At 40.2% G+C, this 12,769-nt stretch overlaps 1 pseudogene; it reads right to left on the bottom strand.

Moving 5' to 3' along the window:
* Nucleotides 1-4,037: 4,037 nt before the first annotated feature.
* LOC112299048 (dynein light chain 1, cytoplasmic-like) lies at nucleotides 4,038-12,675 on the bottom strand (annotated as a pseudogene).
* Nucleotides 12,676-12,769: the final 94 nt, after the last annotated feature.

The raw sequence follows: 12,769 nt of genomic DNA, 5'->3' as shown, positions 1-12,769 counted from the left end.
ATCTTTGGGCATGCGCGGCATGCGCTTGGAAAAGAATTTGGTCACCTTTCCTGGTACTGAGGGGGACAAAGGTCTTTGGACTTGGGAGGACAGAGTTCAATATACTGAGCTCCGGGCAGTGCCCCAGGTGGGAGATGATGTAAGTGTGCTGTTTCAGAAAACTGTGCAGCCAGATTCAAGTATAATCACCCCCAAAAGGAAAAAAGAAATTATTAAGGGCCTATTGGAAATGCAAAAACTTTTGAAGCAGGTTCCCTCAATTTTGTGCATGAGGAAGAAATTCATAAATCATTCTTGACACCTCCTTTAGCCCATTAAATCCAGTTATTCTATATCCCAAATATTTCCATTCCTTTCCATTTTCTCCATGGCCATCAGCTAGAGGAAACCACCACCATCTCTCTCCAAGTCTTGTTATGGGGAAAACTTGGTTCTTCTTGCTGACACAGTAAAGAATTACAGATCATCAAGTCTACGAGGCAGCGTTCAGGCAGAGTTCCTAAATGACACGTGTTCACGGAAGCGATGGGGCCTTGCGGAAGTGGCGGTGAAAGGCATGGTCTTGGGTGGCAGAAAGCAAAGGCAGCGAGAGCAAGGGCGGGAAGAGCCTCACGTCCTTCACCCTGAGGACTTACATAGTTGGTGGGAGGGGGGTGAGGGGGTTACATATTGATTGGTGAGTAAAGGTGGTGCCAGCTTTCCTGGGGGGGAACTAAGTGGGGGACTACCCAAATGTAGGTATGCGTGGGGTCTGTTAGCCTGGACCCTTATGTTGCTCCAGACCCCATTTGTTCATCTTGTTGTAGAACAGATACATGACAGGAGGCAGTTACCCAAAATTACTTATGGGCTCTTTCTGTAAGCACTGGGGACCCTCTCGTAAAACAGACAGTGACCAGAGGTAGATAATTAACCAAAGCTGTTTTATGGGCTTCTGCTTTGGGCACTGTGGACCCTCTCCACTTCCTCCTTCCCACAGACCTTGGGATGAATATACAGTTTGAAAGGCTTTCTCCCAGACAGTGGAAAAGCTACATAGAATTTCAAGGGCTCCCCTCCTGTGCTAGCTGGCAGTGTGTTTCTTGTGATGTTGGAACACCTGGCAATATTCTCGGAGCAGGCGCAGGCCTGCTGAGTTAGTGGGTGAGACATGTCTCCCTCCTTCTCCCTCGCTTGATTTACCATCCATCCTACCTAACAGTCTCACCAGTTTCAGGCATCCGGGAGGAAGCAATGCAGGGATATCTCTGGATTAGGAAATGGTGGACAAGATCATGTGCTCCCTTAAGGGTGGTTATGCTTCCCAGGGGTCTGAAAAAGAGGCACTTCAAAGGCGTGTTGATCTGGGTGCACAATTACAATGGACAGGGCTCACTCACAGCACAGATACCTTTCCCAGGAAAGTGATAGGCCTGAGGCCCGACCAGCCTTCACGACCTGCCCAGTTAGAATTTATGATCAAGACATCCTGTTCCAGACATCCTGTGAGATTACTCTCAGTCAGATTTATTATAGAGCCCCTTTTTTGTCCACATGGATATACTCAAGTTTGTGGAAATTCATCAATTGGATATGTGTACTTTACTTATCTATACTTTTCTGCAGGTATATTATACTACTGATGTAATTTTTAAAAAGCTTTTATTTATTTACTTGTTTCTTAGAGAGAGGGGAAGGGAGGGAGGAAGAGAGAGAGAGAAACACGATGTGTGAGAGAATCAGCAATCCATTGCCTCTCGAACACCCCCTACTGGGGACCTGGCCGGCAAACCAGGCCTGTTCCCTGACTGGGAATCGAACTGGTGACTTTTCAGCTTGTAGGCCAGCACTCAGTCCACTGAGCTACACCAGGCAGGGCACTCCTGAGATAATTTTTCAAATGGAAAGTGGCCTGGGCCAGACCTCTCTTGTCTTCTGGGAGACCAATTAACAATAAAGATTATTTCTAACCATTATTATTTCTGGATTTGGGGCTCATGGGCACTGTTGGAGCATAATGTTAAGAGCAGAGGCTTTAGCAACAGAAACCTGTTCTGCCACTTCCTACCTGAGTGCCCTTGGCTAAGTTATTTAAGCTCATTAAGATTCAGTTTTCTCCTTGTACAATAGCAAACACAAAAGTACCTAACATATAGATTGGTGTGAGAATTCAAAAAGTAATGCACATAAGGTGCCCAACACTACACCTGATCAATGTCAAATGCTCAATAAACAATAACGTATGGTGGGTAATATTAGTTTTCATCTATTTTTTTAAGCTTCCAAGTTTTCAACAATGAACATAGAGTCTATGTCATAGACACAGGCTGCAGGAAGAAGGATGTTCATTGTAGCACTATTTGAAATAGCAAATAATAATGATAATATAATAATAATAGAGGCAATCTAAATATCCATCTACTGGAGAATGAGCAAATCATCTGTGATATATTCATAATATAAAACACTACAAAAACAGTTAAAGTGAATGAACCAAAGCTACAGGTATCAGCATGGGTAAAACAAAATATTGAGAAAACTTGCATAAGGTTATATACAACTTGATACTCTGTGTATACAATTTTAAAATACTATAGACAACATTATATACTATTTAAGTATTCATACATACATAGTAAAAAAATTGTGAGGAACTAAACCCTTCAGGCAAGCAATTACTTTTGAGGAGAAAGGAAAAGAAATGGGTGAAAAGAGGGATACATTGGGACTTAAAACATCTCTCTGATATTTTATTTCTTGAAAAAAAACTGTAAGAAAATAAGGCAAAATGTGAAGAGTTGATAACGTTGGTGTAAGGTACTTAGGTGTTTGTTATAACAAAACTCTATTTTTCTATATGTTTGAAATAATTCTCTATTTAAAAGAAGCATGGAGCAGAGCAGTAAATGCAACATGCTACCTTTTTTTTTGTAAGGAAAAATAGTAATTTATTTGTATCAACCACTGCTGTTATGCCAACCTGAAATCAATGGCTTTCACAGTGGTGGTGGTGGGTTTTTGCTTTTTAAACAGTTTTTTTTAACATACAGTAAATTTCATTCTTTTTGTATAAACATAAGTTTTAGTTTCTCTTAGGTAAACACTTAGGAGTGGGATTGTTGTGTTATATGGTAAGTGTACATCTAACTTTATTTTTAAAAAATCAAATTCTTTTCTAAAATGGCTACACCATTTTGAACTTTCACCAGCAAGAATGAAAGCTCTAGTTGCTCTGTGTGTTTATCAGAATGTGATATTAGATTTTTGAAAAATTATTGTTTGTAGCCACTCAAATATGTGTGTAGTGGTACATCAATAAAACCGACAGTTCTCGCCCTGGCTGGTGTGGCTCAGTGGATTGAGTACTGGCCTGCAAACTGAAAGGTTGCCAGTTCCATTCCCAGTCACAGCACATGCCTGGGTTGGGGGCAAGCAAGGGGCAACCAATCAATGCTTCTCTCCCTCTTTTTCTCCCTCTCTCCCCTTCTCTCTAAAAATAAATTAATTTAAAACAATAAAACCGACATTTCTCTAATGACTAATTATATCTGGCCTCTTTTCATGTATTGATTTGCCATCTGTATATCTTTTTTAGTGAAGTATCCAAATTAGTCACGTGCCCATTCTTTACAGGGTAGTTTTCTTTTTATTAATGAATTGTGAGAATTCTTTACATATTCTAGGTATAAGACCTTTATCAGATATGTGATTTGCAAGTGTTTTCTCCGGCTGTCTGGTTTGTCAAAGTTTAAAAATTTTGATTAAGTACAATTTGTCTTTTTCTCTTGTAAATCATGTCATATCTAAGAAATCTTTGCCTAATCCAAGATCACAAAAAATTTTCCCTCTATTTTCTTCTTCTTTTTTTTGTTTTGCTAATTATGTTATAACCACAACAAATGAGTACAGAGAATGCCCTGTACAAAATAACACAATAAAGGTTCAAGATCAAGGTGTTCCTTAGGCAAGGCTGAAGATTTCAGTCTCTGATATTTGGAATTTAGGATGCAGTCCTTATTTTTGGATGGATCACTCGATGTGTGGTACAGTCCGTGCTTTTAGCCAGATTTGAACAGAAGAATGTCCACCTGGTCCAGGCAGAAGTAGATGAGGTGTTTGGTTTCATGCCTCAGGTACCTACCTTAGTTCCTCCCCACCATGCAGTGCCAGGTGGGGTTGTACTTCTTGTCAAACTCCTTAATATGGGCCGCAGTACCCTTCTGTATGTTATATTTCTCCAACGCCTGAGTAGCACATTCCACGGAGTCCTGTTGCATGTCCTCTGACATATTGGCATTTTTGATCACCACCTTTAAGTCACACACGGTTACAGTGGAGCAAGGGGCTGGCCAAGTACAGTAGTCTCCTGGGGGAGGCTCACACCTGGAGGGAGATGCCTCCCCCTATATTTTTTTATCAAAGTTTATAGTTTTAGGTTATTGTTTCTTTAGAAGGCTATATGCATATACTTTTATATTCTGAGTCTATACCTGAAAGGATACACAAGCTTTCCTCTAGGGTGGGAACACAGTGTGATGTGGGGTAAGCAAGATAAAGAGACTAATTTTACACTGTGTACCCTTCTGTGCTATTTTTTCCTTAATTGTATATCTTACGGTACCTTAAAAACAACAACAAAATAAGGAGTATTTGTTTTAAAGACTGAAAACTCAAAAAGTGTTGGAGGACTACCAAAACATGGTTCCATCCAACACAGTTGAAAATCATCAGGATGGATGTTGGACTGGAAGACTTCACCCTCCTTTTAAATCCTTTGGACTCTTCTTTCACAGCTGTAAACAGCTCTACAAGCCTGGCAGTTCTCAAGCCGCTGAGAACGAAGTCTAATTAACAGGCAAAGAATTAGTTGGGCCAATCAGAGAGCAATATGCAAATAAGTAAATCTGTTTAAAGCTTAATCACTGTGGCTTTGAACATTGCAAATTTAGAGACTTGGTGTTGCTGCCACCTGCAGGCCACATCTCTCAATAACAGGTTCTTGGAAATAGCTGGAGGGGTGGGTGGGAACTTCCTCTTGGAATTGACACACAGCCGTCCAGTGGAAAGACCTTTAGCACCTGGCACCACCACTTAAGGCTCGTGACCTTGGGCAAGTGTCTTAACCTCTCTGAACCTTACTTGACCTCACAGGTGGTTTTGAGTATTATATGAAATCATCTGTGTAAAGCACCAAACACAGTGCCTGTCATGGAGTGGACAGTTAATAAGTGGAGTGATTATTAGCATAGCAGTAAATGCCAAGTACAGCCAAAGGTTGGACAACTCAGGCTGCAAACAGGCAGGTCACAGGTGGTCATTAACCTACAGTTATTTTGGTTCAGCCTCAGTATTTACAATTTTTAAATTACCTGTCATCATTAAAACCAGAAATTTTGCATTTAGTCCAGATTCTTAACTTCTGTTTTAAAATGGGGAGCTCTGATAGTGTACCACATCAGATCTGCAAGGAAGATGGCATATAACAGGGAAAACTAATTTCTGCCAAAAGAGCCATGCTCCCTGAAGAAGTGATGTTAAAGCTGAGACATGAAGGTTGAGTAGGGGGAACAGTGCTCCGAGCAAAGACTGGTGGATCCAAAGGCCCAGAATTAGGAAGATCAGTGCCACCAGGTAACTTCATACAAGTCTGGTGGCTAAGGCACAATGAGCAAGGAGAAGGTGGGAAGGAGATAAGGTCCAGTCAGCACTTTAAGGATTTTGGACTTCATTTAAGAACAGGTGTAGTTCAAGTCTAGAGGCTAAGAGATAGCCAATTGGTGTAACAAACTGAGGGGCCAGGCAAGGTCAGAATGGAGAAGGGTCAGGGGTCAACAATTAGCAGCTGAGGAAGCAGAGGAGCACTAGGGCAACGTAGGATCTACATCTAGAAAGTCTGGGCATACACAGGACTGCCTGTCGGGTGTGGTCTGGCAAAGGGCAGACTTTATAAGAACCGAGTTAAGTTGGACACCAGCGTAAATATTTTATGCTCATTTTAACAGTGGAAAAATGAGAAGAACAAAGATTTGGCCAAGGGCACACAACAAACGAGATACAGAGCTAGATTCACAATACCTACCTCTAACTTGTTGCCCTGCTCCTCTAACTAGATTAGCTTTCTCAAGGTGAATAAACTCAACACTGCTACTGTGTTGTTAATAATAATATGTACCATTTATTGGGAGCTTGCTAAATTTAGTCTCTGTGTTTATGGGCACTGTTATTTCACTGTTTCACTCAGTTAACAAATATAGCCCATCCAAGATACTATGTACCAAGGGACTTTTAGGCACTGCAGACACAGAAGTAAGTTAGACAGTCACCATCCCTGCCCTGTGGGAGTCCGCAATCCAGAAAGGAAGTGAGTAGTTGAAGAAGTAATTACAGAGGGTAATTGGCAGGTCCTATAGGGAGAGTACAACAGTGAACCCAGCCTACCATGGGCAGCAGGGAAGCTTTCTGAAAGAAGTGACTATTTTCACAATAACCCGGTAAGATAGCTGCTATGAATATACCTTTTCACGAGAAAAGGATGAGAAAATTGTGATTTCAGGCAGATAACTACCCACTGGCAGTGCTGGAACGGAGATATAAGCCTGTGTCTATACCTAGACCAAAGCTCATTCTCTTAGCTGCTAAGATATTTCTTAGCAGATATTTCTGTTAGTTTGTCCTTTCCTTCTAAGGGTCATGTGAGTGGAATGGAGTATTAAATGAAATGTCTGCAATGCAGGAAGTTGAAATCATGGCTGACAAACTGTGGAAGCATGTCTATGTCATGGTTGGCTGTCAAATTTGGTATGACAGCTATTGAGTGGCACAGCTCTTGTGCTAATGTCTCAGTACATGTTCGGGTCAATTGCATATGATTCAACAGCTATGTAGTGAGTGCCTACAATGTGCCAGGAATGGTGCCAGACACTGTCAGAGTTACACTGATGGTAAAACAAGTCCCTAAATACTAGGCTAAAGATTGTCTTAATCACTAACAAATAAAAAATTAAATAACAAAGCCATAATCCTGGCAGTTAGAAACCGTAGGTAACTTATTTTAAGCAGGTAACTTATCGTTACCAGGTTTTGAGCACCAACCATGTGCCAAGCATAGCCTGAGGTACCTTAATGCAAATAAACATGATCAGGAACAACTAAAAACTAAAAACACATACTGGGAGACTGTGCTGAGCACTTTACATGTATTATCTGTTTTAACCCCATTCTTTGAATCCATGGTCATTCTATAATACTAATATAATGGTATTAACAATACTAATACTGCCCACTTCACAGATGAGAAAGTTGAACTTCAGGGATTTGTGCCTGAGATCCCAGAGCTAGTAAATGGAAGAGCTAGAATTCAAACCCAGGTCAGCCTGACTCCAAAATTGGGCTCTAGCCCCCTGCACCACACTATATCTGCAAGGAGAGTTAGCTTGTAAAACCCAGGGAAATGTGGTATGATCTGCAGGCCAGGTGCACATCCATACAGGAGAAATAAATATCAGTGCTTTAAAAACCCTCCAGGGAAGTAAAGAAACAAGGGGAAAATCCCAACAATGTGTCTAGTAATTACATACTAGTTAAGCCCTAAAACAGAGTCCAACCAAAATATTTATATTACTATTTCTATCATTTATTTCTGCTTAAGTTTGCCTCTGGAATTATATTTAAATTTAATTAGTCCAAAAGCTCAAAATTTTTCACATCAAGATACACATCCTTTAAATTTTGTTTTATATCTATGTGGGGAAGAAAATAAACTATATGACAAAAGTCAGTGTCAAGCATATAAGTGACCCCATTAAGGACAGGCTGCAAGCTGTGCTTAGTAAACTGGGAGAAAAACAGGTCTCCTGCAGGAGACAGTCATTAGCCCTGGGCCATATGAACATCTTGTCTCCATGATTACCAGTGGCTGTGGGCAGGGAGGTATGTGCCTCATTCCAGATGTTCAGATATGGCGAGAGGTGAGATCTGTGTAGCTAAGGAAGTGCCCAGAACTGGCTCTGTGACGCAGGGACTGGGAAGATCACTGTTGCGCTCAAACATATGATGTGTGCGTTTTCACCTGCTAATTTACCCTTTGTCTCATGTAAAAATGCAAGAAAAGATACTAGTATTTATTATTGTCTCAACAATTCTTTTAATACTGTAGAAAGAGTTCAGAAAGGTAGACCTTCTATCAGAGCAACAATAATTATAATTACTTATAAATTACAAATACTTATAATTATCCTATTAGTAAAACAATAATGATAGCTTCATTATTGAGTGCATTCTGTGTGCCAGGCACTATGAGGGAACTTCTCATACATTACTTCATTTAATCCTTATGACGACTGTTACCTATTTCACAGAAAAAGATTCAGATGTTCAGGAGGTTAAGCAACTTCCCAAGGTACACAGTTAGCAGGTAACATCTGTTTACATGTCCATCTCCCCACCAATTACTGGAAATTTCTGGAGAGCGAGGGCTGTGTCTTACTTATCTCTGTATTTCTAGTCCGTAATACTGTGCCTGGCACAGAGTAGGCAGAACTCAGCACTGTTTTTGAATAAATGGAAGAACAAACAATATTTCCCAAGATAAGTGGTGGAGCCACCACTGGCTGCTGCTGTTTAGGTCTCCTGCCTTCAAATCTAGTGTGCTTTCTGTAATTACATATTGCCTGCCTAAATCAGGATTAACCACTCACATACCTCTTTCTCTCTGAAAATTCCTACTGGATACATAGCAAGTGTGATACAGTGATTCCACTTCTCTGTCTTTATCTTAATAAAAATGCTGGAACTAGTGTATAAGAATGTATTACCAGCCATCCACTACTGGTATTTCAGAAAAAATTTTGAAAACAAACTGTCCACCAATGGAAGAATAATTAAAGGTAAATCCATTCAGTAGAATATCATATAACTTTAACCAGAGTAAGGTAGATCTACATCTATTGATGGAGAATGATGTATACAAGATTATATTAAGTAGAATAAGCAGGTTTCAGAATATTAAGAATGGTTTAGCCCTGACCGGCGTGGCTCAGTTGGTTGGGCATCATTCGGCAAAGCAAAGGGTCGCTGGTTCAATTCTTGATCAGGGGACATGCCTGGGTTGCAGGTTTGGTCCCAGGTTGGGGAGTGTCCCAGAGGCAACCGGTTGATGTTTCTCTCTCACATCAATGTTTCTCTCCCTTTCCTTTTCCCTCCCTTTCCCTCTTTCTAAATACATAAAATCTTTAAAACAAAAAGAATGGCTTCGTATGCACAGTAATAACAATCCTGTCTTCAACATTTATTGCATACCGTGTTTCAGGCACTCTTCCAAGTGCATTCCATGTATTACCATATTTCACGGAACCTCCAATATTGTTTATTGAATGTTTATAGCATACTTGGACCTGTATACACATTCTTATTTCAGAGATAGAAAAATGTACAGAAAATGTGTTTCTTCAAAACAATTAAATATGGTATTTTGCTTACTCCTCACTACAGCATGAAGTAGGTACTATCATTTCTGTGATTTTGTTGACGAGAAAATTGAGGCACAGAGAAATCCAAGTAATTTGCCTGTAAGTAATGGAATATATCCCGTAAGACCCCATAAAAAACCAACTGAAGAATTCTGGATAAAGACAATGGCTGTGATTTCTCATGCATCTAACTTTCTCATCCATCCTCTCCCCTCCCAATCCCACAAAAACTGCACTAAAAGATTGTTTTAAAGCCTAAGGGACAGGGGGCAGTAAACATAACAGAATTTTGCAGATGGAAAAGCAAATGAATGAGTAACAGTAGGCCTGGCAAATCTAAAATCACTGAATCTTAGACCAGAAACTGGAGAAAGCTGAGAAACAGTCTGATATATTCAGGAATTAACAAACCAGTAGTGTCCCTGGAAGTGGGGATGAAGAGCAGCTAAGGACTGCTTCCCTTGAAGGACTAGTTCCCTTCCTCACTGTACCCTCTAAGTAACTGCCCCTCCTCCACCTCAGCAGAAGTATGGAGGTTTATTCTCTTGAGAGAGTAAAACAGACAATCTCTGGAGTAAGGGTCACTAGGTACAGTCAAGGGCATCATACTGACCTTGGTCAGGTAGCTCAGTTTGTTAGAGCATCGTACCAATACACCAAGTTTGCAGGATTCTTCCTCCAGTCAGGCCCCATACAAGAAGCAACCAATGAATGTGTAAATAAGTGGAACAACAGATTGATGCCTCTCTCTTTTCCTCTCTCTCCTTACCTCCCTCCTTCTCTCTCTCCCTTCTCCTATTTAAAATCAGTTTTAAAAAATTAAGGGCATCATACAAAAAAAAAGGGGGAGCCCTGGCTGGTATGGCTCAGTGGATTGAGTGCTGGCCTGTGAATCAAAGGGTCACTGGTTCAATTCCCAGTCTAGGGCACATGCCTGGCTTGTGGGCCAGGTCCCCAGTGGGGGACACACAAGAGGCAACCACACATTAATGTTTTCCTCCCTTCCCTCTCTAATAATAAATAAATAAAATCTTTAAAACTTTGGGGGTGGGAATCAATAGACTTCTCCCAAACTCTGCTCCCAGAATGTTGGTATCTAATCTGTACCCTCTGGGCAGATGAATCTTCTTCTATGCGCAAAATGAAGCCCAACATGAAAAGTCTACAGGTAATGGTATTGAGATGGTTCTATCAGGGTGGGATCCCCTGGACAGGGCAAGGAAGCTCTGTATTCCCCCTTCTATACATCTCTTCCATTTGCCTGTTCCTGACTTAAATTCCGTCGAATGTATTGAATAATACATTACATTTTAAAAAATCACTGGTGTCTACTTTTTTTTTAAAGATTTTATTTATTTATTTTTAGAGAGGGAAAGGGAGGGAGAAAGAGAAGGAGAGAAACATTAATGTGTGGTTGCTTCTCACATGCCCCTTACTGGGGATCAAGCCTGAAACCCAAGCACGTGCCCTGACTGGGAATTGAACCAGTGACCATCTGGTTCACAGGCTGGCACTCAATCTACTGAGCCACACCAGCCAGGGCATGGTGTCTACTTTTTAAAAAAAAAAAATTATTGATTCCAGAGAGAGAGAGGAAAGGAGAAAAGGGGACATTAATCCGCCATTCCACCCATTTATGCATCATTGGTTGATTCCTGCGTGTGTCCTGACAGGGATCAAACCCACAACATTGGTGTATCAGGACAATGCTCCAACCAACAGAGGTACCCAGCCAGGGCTGCTCTCTTCTACTTTGGTATGTTGTATTTAAAAACAACAATATAGATAAAACCAGAAAGCCATAAACTTTTAGAATTGGAAAAAAAAGATAATAGCATTGAGGTCTCCCAGCTGATGGTTCCTCATGGTCATTGGCTCACAGACAAGTGACAAGCTGCTAAAAGCTGATTGGAAGTGAGGGCACATGCCTGGGTTGCAGGCTAGGTCCCCAGTTGGGGAAGCATCAGAGGCAACCACACATTGATGTTTCTCTCCCTCTCTTTCTCCTTCTCTTCCCCTCTCTCTAAAAATAAACAAATAAGATCTTTAAAAAGTCATAAAAATAGTGGGAATAGTGTATAAATAATTTGTAACATGTTAACCCAATTTAATATATCTTAAGCATATTTTCAGGTTGCTGTGGAGTCCTCACAATAATTTTAATGGATGTGCCAGAATTTACTTAACCCCTAATATCTAATTCTCTTTTGCTGAACATTTAGGTTGTTTCAAGTTTCTTCTAATTAAATTGAGGTATAACTGAAATGTAACATTATATTAGTTTCAGTTGTTCAACACAATGGTTCAATATTTGTATGTATTGCAAAATGATCACCACAATAAGTGTAGTTAATATTCGTCACCATACAGTTAAATTTTTATTTCTAGCAATGAAAACTTTTAACAGCTACTCTCTCAGCAACTTTCAAGTATGCAACACCGTATTACTGACCTCAAGTGTTTTATTATATGAAGTATGTAGATTTTTCCATACTTTAGTTTATTTCTTCAGCCTGGATTACCAGATGGGGAAGAGTGAATCAAAGGGGATAAGGGTTAAAAAAAAAAAAATGTCCTGGCCAGGCCACTCACTTGGTTAGAGCATTGTCCTTATACACTAAAGTTGTGGGTTGGATCTCCGGTCAGGGCGCATACAAGAATCAACTAATGAATGCATGAATAAGTGGAGCAACGATTCAATGTTTCCCTCTCTCTTTCTCAAAGCAATAAATTTTTCAAATGTAAAGAGTATAAGGATTTGATGATTCCAGATATTTACTTACCAGTTGCTTTCAAATATATTTTCACTAACTTAAAATGTCGCTAGAAGCATTAGAATACCCATTTGACTGCATCAAAAAAAACAACAACAAACCACTTGGTATCACAATTTTAATAACATTAGGAGCTAGAAAACGAACTGATTTTGAAATCAATAGGTTTGACTTCCCTCCCCTACCAAAATAAAGAAATTATTTGAATAAATAGTAAAATTTGTAAATAAGTGTGTGAGTTCTCAAAATAATACTTGGAAGGGAACCACTTGTTTAGATGCTTATCTTCTGATGTATTTGTTTTTTTTAAAAATTATTGTCATCACTTCACATTCACACCTCCAGGGAGAAACACAGAAACAATTACAGTCAACTTGACACAAACCGCCAATGTGGTGACTCACATCCTGTCTACCTGTAGAGATCAGCCCTGGCTCCACATTGTTGGGCCCCATGCTGCTACGAACCTGTCACTGTCACTGGGTGTGGGAGCTTCTCAACCTTGAAAGAGGTGGGATCACATTTTAAAGTGAATTGAGAAGACTGACC

This window comes from Desmodus rotundus, chromosome 3 (assembly GCF_022682495.2).
Source record: "Desmodus rotundus isolate HL8 chromosome 3, HLdesRot8A.1, whole genome shotgun sequence".
Classification (NCBI taxonomy): Eukaryota; Metazoa; Chordata; class Mammalia; order Chiroptera; family Phyllostomidae; genus Desmodus; species Desmodus rotundus.
This window is presented reverse-complemented; position numbering and strand designations above follow the sequence as displayed.